Source organism: Piliocolobus tephrosceles, chromosome 13 (assembly GCF_002776525.5).
Source record: "Piliocolobus tephrosceles isolate RC106 chromosome 13, ASM277652v3, whole genome shotgun sequence".
In the NCBI taxonomy this organism is placed as follows: domain Eukaryota; kingdom Metazoa; phylum Chordata; class Mammalia; order Primates; family Cercopithecidae; genus Piliocolobus; species Piliocolobus tephrosceles.
This window is the reverse complement of record NC_045446.1, coordinates 40,511,557-40,521,611: the sequence shown is the minus strand read 5'-3', so window position 1 is coordinate 40,521,611 and position 10,055 is coordinate 40,511,557. Positions and strand designations below refer to the sequence as shown.

Below are 10,055 nucleotides of genomic sequence, written 5' to 3'. Positions count from 1 at the left end.
TGAGAGGCTCTGATGTATTTTTCAGTTTCATTTTATTTTTTTCAGCTTCAGAAATTCTCCTTTTTTATTATTATTTTAATCTCTGTTAAATCTCTCCGAGATAGGATTCTGAATTTCTTGTCCGTGTTATGCAGTTCATTGAACTTTCTCAAAATAACGGTTTTTATTTTTTTGTCTGAAATACCACATATCTTTGTCATTCCAAAATTCATCACTGGTGTCTTATTTGCTTCCTTTGGTGAAGTCATGTTTTCCTGGATATTTTTGATGCTTGTGGATATTTGTTGATATCTGGGCATTAAATAGTTTAAACAGGCATTCATTTTAATCTTCATTGGCTGGGCTTGTTTGTACCCATGGTTTTTAAGAATGCCTTTTAGATATTTGGGAATTTAAGTTTGTGAATCGTGTCTTTGGTCACTGCAGCTGTATCTGTTCTAGGGAGCATCCTAAGCCCAGTAATAATGTGACTGCTGCAGACTCATAGAGGTACTTACTGCCTTGGTGGGCTTGGGTTAGATCCAGGAGAATTAACTGGATTACCAGGCAAAGTCTCTCATTTTCTTTCTTTACTTTCCCCCAAACGGAAGGAGTCTCCATCTCCATGATGGGCTGTCTGGTTTTGTTGTTGGGGTGATGCTAGCACTCCTGTGGCCACCACAGCTGGGACTGTGCTAGATCACACCTTAAGCTTGCACAGTAGACACAGGCTTGGGTCTCACCCAAGGCTCATGATGACTACTGCCTGGCTACCGCTAATGATTTTTCAAGGTCCACAGGCTCTTTAGTCAGCAGTTGGTGCATCCTACCAGGACAGCGTCTTTCTCTTGAGGGCTACAGTTTCTCCTTTGGTTCAGGGGCAGGGTAGGGAGAGGCTGGGGTGTGTGTGGAGGAGGGTATCTGAAAATGTGATATAGGCGCAAGGGCCTAGAATTGGGGGCTTCAGAAATCTGCTTGATGCTTTACTGTGGTTGAGCTGGTACCCATAGGTGACAGGAAAAGTTTTCTTTACTCTTTCCTCTCTTTTCCACAAATGATAGGAGTCTTTTTGAGAGCTGCACTGTCTGTAGTTAAGGGAGGGGTGATGCAAGCTCTCTCTTGGCTGTCACAGCTGTGTCTCACTGAGTTGTGTGAAACTCAAGTCCGCTGGCTCCAAGATCAACACAGCACCAGGACTTGTCCAAGGACTGTAGTACCTGTGGTCTGATTGCCATTCAAATCTACTTATGACTGCATGGCACTTTAGCTCTCTATGGGGGCCAGCCTGAACTCAGGTCTTTACCAATGGAGCAGAGGAGTATATTTCTCTGGGTTGTGTTATTCTAAATGCTTCCTCTGTAGGCGTTGGCAGAATTCTGCCCTATGTCATGTTCTGCTGTGACAGGGCAGCATTGAGTTTCAATAAAAAGTCCCATACCCACTTCAGTCTCCATCCCCCAAACACACAGATTCTGTCCCCACACATGCTACTGAGAGACGGGGGAAGGTGGTGTAAGCAATGCCAGACTGTCTTTCCTACCCTCCTCAGGGTCTCTCTTTTTCCGATATGATGTTAAAAACAGATACTGTGGTCCTCACCTGATTTTTGGCTCTTATGAAGGTGCTTCATTGTGTAGATAGTTGTTCAATTTGGTGTTTCTGCAGGGAGAGTGGTTGCTGGAGAGTTCTATTTGGTCATCTTGCTTTGCTTTCTCAAAACAAGATTTTTAACCTGCTTTTTTCTATTATTATTATTTACCTCATATCATAGTGAAACAAATCCAATAATCCCATAAACAGTGTTTTTAAATAAACATAGAAATAGGGCCTTAAACCTTGAAACTTACATTTGGTTTATCCGAGTTTCTTCCTCAGGAAATGAGCATCAGACCTCTCACAAAAATATCGAAGAAGTGAAATTCACCAGATCACATCTAGACAATGAGCTGCAGACCCATCCTTCATCATAAATGCTTCCTTGCCCCTCTCCGGTTCCTGTTTTCTTACACATTGTTAGATTTCTTCTCTGCAATATAAGCTTCTTGTTTGGGTCAATTAGGAAGATGGATTTGAGACTGATCTCCCATCTCCTTGGCTATAGCACCCAATTAATCCCTTCTTCCTTGGCAATAATTGCTGTCTCAGTGATTAGCTTTCTTTGCCATGAGCAGCAGGACCTAGACCAAACCTCAGGTAATTTGGTAACAATAGTTCTTATACATGCTGAGTGATTTGTGCTTACCTAAAAGCCGTGATGTCAACAATATTTTCTGCTCCCTAGGGCTAAAATGCTTCCTTCTCTGCAATCATCAAACAGGGCCTTTTACCTCCCAGTTAACTTCTACTCATCCTTCAGGTTTCTTTTTCCTGAGATAATTGCTCCTCCTCTGTGATATTTCATACTCATCCTTATTGTACCACCTTATATACTGCATTTTAATTTTCTATTAACTTTTCTGTCTTTCCCAGTAGAATCTGCATACTTGAAGGGCAGGATCTTCCCTTAATCATGATTGCAATCCACACTGATTAAAGGCTGGCATATGACAGGTATTAAACACACACACACACTCTCTGATTGAATGAATTATCAAATAAATAGGGCAAACCAATTCTACTAAAAATGTACCTTCTCTATGAATGTTTCTACCCTCTCTATGAATGTTATACTCTAGGTCTTTCAAATCTAATCACTTACATTGACCTCTTTTTTATTAATTTCTTGTATTCACATACAAAGACTCAGTGAGTGTTCTGTTCAAAAACATTTTTACTCATTCTTATTACCATGGTCATTATTCCTGCTAGTTGTATCAAGAATATTTGGATCATAGTATCAGTTTTATAGCTGTTTTTTTTCCTCCTACTTCAGACTTTTCCCTTTATTATTAATTCTGATGTATTATGCCATTTTTGCATTGCTATAAAGAAATACCTGAGACTGAATAATTAATAAGAAAAGAGGTTTAATTGGCTCACAGTGCTGCAGGCTGTGAGGCATAATGTCAGTACATGCTTTTTGGGAGGCCTTAGGAAGCTTACCATCATGGCTGAAGGCAAAGGAGAAGCAGGCACATCGCATAGAGGAAGCAGTAGTAAGATAGAGAGATTGACGTGCTACATAGTTTTAAACAGCCAGATCTCATGACAAGTCACTCACTGTGGTGAAGACTGAACCAAGCGAATGGTACTAAACCATTAATGAGGAATTGACCCCCATAATTTAATCACTTCCCACTAGGCCTCATTTGTAATACTGGGGATTACAATTTAACATGAGATTTGGGTGGGGACATATATCCAAACTATATCACTTGTAGAGTTAAGCCAGAGTATAATATCTCTTGGTATATTAAGTTAGAGATAGGACAGCTAAGAGATTTAAAAGATTAAACTGGGCTTTTTGCAGCCATGCAAAGCCATGTCATCCTAGTAGAAAAGCCTGATGATGGACCATCCTTACTCTGGATTGGAATTATAATAGGTTACACTTTAGGAGGAACTATGAACCAGTTGAACCCTCTTAGGGTCAGCAGCTCAGCTTCAAACAGTCTCAATCTCTGAAAGTGGATTAAAGATGATCGTGGATTGAACGTGTTCACAGAAGAACTATCTGGACTACAACAGCATTCTAGGTTTCCTAGGTCATCCTGAGCTATTATTTTAGGAGGGGTGACTTTTGATACCCAAAAGAAATGAGTAAGCCAAAAAAAAAAAAAAAAAAAAATCTGGAAGTAGAATATTTTAAATTCTATAATTTAGGTATCAAATGTCTCTAAGTGAAGAAAAAGCATGAGGTCTCTTAGAATCAGAAGGACAGCTAGTGTAGCTGGATCAAAGTGAGTGCAGAGAGAAAATCAGACATAGTCAGGGGTTAGGACATGGAAGACTTTGTAGGACACAGGAGTAACGGATTTTCTTGTAAATGTTATGGGAATCTGCAGAAAGGGATTTATGAAAGGATGGAAACCGATTTGCCTTGCATTTCATTTTATTTGGTTTTGGGTTTTTTTTTTTTTTTTTTAAAGAATATTACTATGATCATTATGTGGAGAAGACTATAGAGCAGGGTTCCTCGAGTTAGGCACTACTGACATTTGACCGGGTAAATTTTTGTTGTATGGTGTTAAACAGTATCTCTAGCTTCTACTTAATTGACAGTATTAGCACCCCAGTACATTTGACAACCACAAAAGTCTACAGATTTGTTAAATGTCCTTGGCAAGTAGAGGGTCACAATCACTCCGGGTTGAGATTGCATTGCTATAAAAATCAAGGATGGAAGCAAGAAGATTGATAAAAATGCTATTGCGGTAATGCCAATACAAGTGTTTGACCTAAGACAGTAGTAGTGGAAATGATTAAAACTAGTTGAAGTTGATGGATTTGAGATACAGTCTGAAAGTACAGAGGACAAGTCAAGTTGGTATCAAATTTGGAGTATAAGAGAAAGAGGAAAGTTCTGTAGTGGAGCTGGGGATCTCAAAATTGTATTATGCTATAGACCACTTTGTCAGTTTGATGAAGTATATTGATGTTTCTCAGAATATTAGTGAACAAATATAATACATAATATTAAAAATAGCATTGATACTTCCTTCAGCAGGACATATACTAACATTGGAATGATAGAGAGAAGATTAACATAGCCCCTGCACAAGGATAACATGAAAATTCATGAAGCATTTTATATAAATAGCTTTATTTATTTATTTTTTTGAGATGGAGTCTCGCTCTGTCGCCCAGGCTGGAGTGCAGTAGTGCCATCTTGGCTCACTGCAAGCTCCGCCTCCCGGGTTCACGCCATTTTCCTGCCTCAGACTCCTGAGTAGCTGGGACTACAGGTGCCTGCCACCATGCCCAGCTAATTTTTTGTATTTTTAGTAGAGATGGGGTTTCACCATGTTAGCCAGGATGGTCTCAATCTCCTAACCTCGTGATCTGCCTGCCTCAGCCTCTCAAAGTGCTGGGATTATAGGCGTGAGCCACCATGCCCAGCTTATATAAATAGTTTTTAAAATCAAATATATTGAAATAAAGGTATCAAATATTTTAAATGATAAGATGTAGCAATAAGTATAATAATAACTGTAGTCATTTTAAAGTCATTAATATATAAAATATATTTTGAGGTTTCTACTGTAACAATCACGTCATATGAACATTTCTCTGATTTCTGTTACGAATAAAATCACAAGTGCTGCTAATGCAACTTGTTTTTTCTCTATAACGGTAGGAAATACTAATTACTAATTAGAGGTAAGTAAAATAAAGATATAACATGTTTTTATTCAAATCCATGAATCTCTTGATTTTTATTCAAGGACACTGTATTAAGAACCACTGCTCTGGAGTGACTTGTTTATATTAGAATGTTCACTCAGGTTCTGTGTGAAGTGTATAAATTGTTTCTGAAATAGTTTTTACTGAAATCCTCAACCAGGAATAATCAATTAAGCAAGGTCCCTGATTCTATTTAGTACATGTTTTACTATGCTCTTTGGTACAACTAAAACATACAAGTTGTTTTCAAACTTCATTATTTTTACTCTGCTTCCAACAAAGACTTAAGTTTATTTAAGTTTATGAGGGACATGAAATTGTACTGCTTAAATTAAGATCTGAATTGAAATCACTTGTCCATGAGACACCTACAAAAAATCTTATTAGAAATCTAAATACATTCCTAGTAATTACTATGATCTTTAATGTTACAGAAATACATTCTATATTATTTTATGCTATAATACATTTTTTGTAAATTATATTTCTATTATTTTTCTTATACATACTTTTTTATTCATGAATTTTTCTAAGGCATTGAATTTATAATCCCTCAAGAGAGGAAACATAAATATTTGAGAGAGCACAGATTTTAATTGTCAAGTGATATTTGGATATGTTATGAATTATTAAAAATTGACTTTTATTGTTCTAAAAAGAATCTAAAGTATCTAATTCTTTTTAGATTTTTGAATGATGTACCAGAAATAACTTGATGCTGTGATATACTAAAAATGCAATATGCTTTGTTACTTTGTCCTTCAGCAATTCCCCACAATCAGTAGGCAATCTTGAATACTGAATCCCAGGAAATTTTCAGCTTGAGATACTCAGCCTCATTGTCAAGTGATTGCCAATGAGGAGAAAAATCTTGTAAATGTTGGCCTGTGAAGTTAAATGAAACTTCGTGAGGAATGTTCCAATTTAGATGCACACTCAACACCTGCTGCTTTTTTGAAATAATTAACATCATTTTGGAGTTTCTATGAGCCTGCTCAATGGGCTGCAGGCAGATGTGTGGATCAGATGTCACCTAGCACAGCTGGAGCTGCCAAGTTAGCACATACATTTTTTTGTTCCATCTTCTTTCTTTGTCTGCACAGCTGTAATTTTCAGTACGTTAGGTTATGGATCAGTTTTCATTTTGGTTGAAGGCTCGTCAGATGCAGACAGATCATCATCATTTAATCCTGCGCTGATGTGAATTTTGTTCACATTCTCCTAGGACTCTGTATTTACACATCTCAATAATAGGGCTCATGAGAAACAAATGCTTCCCAAATGAGGCAAATCTTTAACAATTTAAGACAATAGATGAAGATCTTTCATGAGTTTGCTGTACACATCTTTCAATTTCTTGATTATTTTGAAATATTTCAAAATAAAATGTTTGGATAAACTATTAAAAGGCTTTAGTAGGCCAAGCATGGTGGCTTATGACTGTAATCCCAGCACTTTGGGAGGACAAGGCAAGTGGAGTATCTGAGGTCAGGAATTTGAGACCAGCCTGGCCAACATGGTGAAACCCCATCTCTACTAAAAATACAAAAATATTGGCTGAGCATGGTGGCAGATGCCTGTAATCCCAGCTACTCCAGAGGCTGAGGCTGAACCTGGGAGGTGGAGGCTGCAGTGAGCCGAGATTGTGCCATTGCATTCCAGTCCAGGCAACAAGAACAAAACTCCATCTCAAAAAAAAAAAAAAAAAGTAAAGCTTAATTTTCTTTTTTATTGCTAAAAGGCTTACCTATTTATACAAAAATTTGGAAGGAAGCATAGAGCCATGTTTAATGGAATGCTCCTTTTACATCTTCCACACTCACATAGTAATTTTATATTTTTTTTCAAAATTGCAAAATACAGTAACTTTATGGTCTACTTAACAATCTTTAATCTTCTCTTATGAGAAACAACATAGGCAAAAGTAGGTAGACACCAAAGGAAAGATATATGTTAAAATATCATTCTTGTACAGGTGAAATGGGCTATCACCCAGAGTTCCCTGGAAAGCTAACTTTTAAATGTTAAGCGTTTTCAAAACAATGATTCCAGATATTTGTTAGGTAATTTGGCTACTCCAGCATTTCATCTCATTTTAATTTTTTATTAACTTGCTCATTTCATTTTCAGAAAGCTTAGTCTATTCAGTGAAACAGAACTTCATTAAACTCTCTGCAACAGGCAGTAAGACAGTACACCAGTACACCAGGCCAAGGAATCAGAAGACCTGAGTTTAGTTTTTATGTCTGACATGATCTGTGTGACCCTGACAGAGTCTCTCAAACTATAGGTTTCTAATGGTAAAACAGGGAAGCTAGCAAAAATAATATCTATGTTTTGCCTTATTCTAAAGCAAAAATTAAAGAAAATTAATCTTTCTTTCCTATCATAAACTGACTTCCTCTGAAAATATTTATTCCAGCACACTTTGATTCCTAGTGTTTTTTATTTCAATCTGGATTAAAGATGCTTTCTGTCTGAAGCTACGCTATTGCAACTATATTATAGGAATATATATTATATGTATGTACTGTGAATATACTTAATAACATAGAGCTATATATTTTATAAACATTAAATTATAAATCTATGAATATATTTATCACTGATAATCTATTAAATATGATAAATCATATTATAAATATAAATATACTAAATGTTAAATATTATGCTTATGTTCATATTTATATATAATAGATATAATTTGGACATATATTTTATATGTTATGAATATATAATATCTGTAGGTTAATATATACAAATATATGTATTATATATTATATATGTATTTATGAGTGGAAGACTAGATCTTTTGTTTTCATTTAAGGTCATACATTTTGCAATATCTTCCAATAGTAAAATCCTTTTGGTTTTATTAGTATAATGCTCAATATTTCATGACATATTTTGTTAGTATTACATAAAATATGCAAGTAATCTTTTTCTAGATTTTTAAATATTAGGTATACGTTTGTCTCAGGTCCTAAGAACTAAAAAATACTGTCTCAGTGAAGTCATTGAATATTATATTCAAAGAGAATATTTAACTGATAATCTTCCTTACTTACTAGATATTCTTAAAATTATCATTGGCCATGTGCAGTGAACATTAAATATATAATATCTTAGAATTGAATCCGAAGCATATGGAGAGGCAATACATTGGATGTTTTGTGGCTTGTGTTCTGGAATTGAATAAAATATTAATAAGACATTTTATCAATATCAATTCATTTTCAATGAATATAGTAATTACAAATTGGGGTATGAAAGAAAACTGAAAAAGTACAATATATTCTAGTCATTTTTCCTTAGAAAAGCTGAATATGTATTTTTATTTTTGTACTTTTTTTTTGGTAGTCAAAAATTTTACTTGGTTCTCCTGGAAGCAGCGCTGGGTTTGAAGTTAGAAACGTAGGAATACTTGAAAACACTAATATTCACTTGGAGGCCAATCTTGCTTTGTTCAATTATGTTTGGAATAATTATACAGAACCCCAAATTCAAACTAGGGTACCCGATATGCAGTTGATGCCTGACGGTGACACACAGTTGCTTAGAGTTAGACAAAAGTTTATTCTATTTGGTCAAGCTGAGAAGGCGGAAAAACAAGATCTCTCAAATTATCTTTAAAAAAAGAAAATGGGTTGCCTGTTCACTCTGATGGTAGTTTCTTTTGCTGTGCAGAAGCTCTTTAGTTTAATGAGATCCCATTTGTCAATTTTGGCTTTTGCTGCCGTTGCTTTTGGTGTTTTAGACATGAAGTCCTTGCCCATGCCTATGTCCTGAATGGTACTACCTAGATTTTCTTCTAGGGTTTTTATGGTATTAGGTCTAACATTTAAGTCTCTAATCCATCTTGAATTAATCTTCATATAAGGAGTAAGGAAAGGATCCAGTTTCAGCTTCTACTTATGGCTAGCCAATTTTCCCAGCACCATTTATTAAATAGTGAACAGGCAACCTACAGAATGGGAGAAAATTTTTGCAATCTACTCATCTGACAAAGGGCTAATTTCCAGAATCTACAAAGAACTCAAACAAATATACAAGAAAAAAACAAACAACCCCATCCAAAAGTGGGGAAAGGATATGAACAGACATTTCTCAAAAGAAGACATTCATACAGCCAACAGACACATGAAAAAATGCTCATCATCACTGGCCATCAGAGAAATGCAAATCAAAACCACAATGAGATACCATCTCACACCAGTTAGAATAGCAATCATTAAAAAATCAGGAAACAACAGGTGTTGGAGAGGATGTGGAGAAATTGGAACACTTTTACACTGTTGGTGGGATTGTAAACTAGTTCAACCACTATGGAAAACAGTATGGCGATTCCTCAAGGATCTAGAACTAGATGTACCATATGACCCAGCCATCCCACTACTGGGTATATACCCAAAGGATTATAAATTATGCTACTACAAAGACACATGCACACGTATGTTTATTGCGGCACTATTCACAATAGCAAAGACTTGGAATCAACCCAAATGTCCATCAGTGACACACTGGATTAAGAAAATGTGGCACATATACACCATGGAATACTATGCAGCCATAAAAAAGGATGAGTTTGCGTCCTTTGTAGGGACATGGATGCAGCTGGAAACCATCATTCTTAGCAAACTATCACAAGAAGAGAAAACCAAACACCGCATGTTCTCACTCATAGGTGGGAACTGAACAATGAGCTCACTTGGACTCGGGAAGGGGAACATCACACAGTGGGGCCTATCATGGGGAGGGGGGAGGGGGGGAGGGATTGCATTGGGGAGTTATAC

The 10,055-nt window shown here is 36.2% G+C and overlaps 1 non-coding gene across 1 annotated transcript; it reads left to right on the top strand.

Moving 5' to 3' along the window:
- Positions 1 to 4,573: 4,573 nt before the first annotated feature.
- On the top strand, positions 4,574 to 4,676 carry LOC111525890. The gene has a single exon (XR_002726227.1). It is a non-coding gene; the product is annotated as a U6 spliceosomal RNA (small nuclear RNA).
- Positions 4,677 to 10,055: the final 5,379 nt, after the last annotated feature.